Consider the following 210-nt stretch of genomic DNA (forward strand, 5'->3'; position numbering starts at 1 on the left):
CTCATGTAATTCCTTTTCTATGGGTACAATTCCACCTCTGATTATCCAGTTTTCATTGTGTTAGTTAAAATTCTACTATGTAAGTATACGTATCGAATAAATAGTATATAAGTAAGCAGAGTATCGATCTTGCAAAAAATTGATTTAAAATTTTACTAACTACTAAAATTATAATAATTTAATCTTATCCAAACAATCAAAATTAATTAA

The sequence above is a fragment of the Theobroma umbraticum genome, unplaced genomic scaffold (genome assembly GCF_002168275.2).
Source record: "Theobroma umbraticum cultivar Fairchild unplaced genomic scaffold, ASM216827v3 scaffold_147.0, whole genome shotgun sequence".
Taxonomy (NCBI): domain Eukaryota; kingdom Viridiplantae; phylum Streptophyta; class Magnoliopsida; order Malvales; family Malvaceae; genus Theobroma; species Theobroma umbraticum.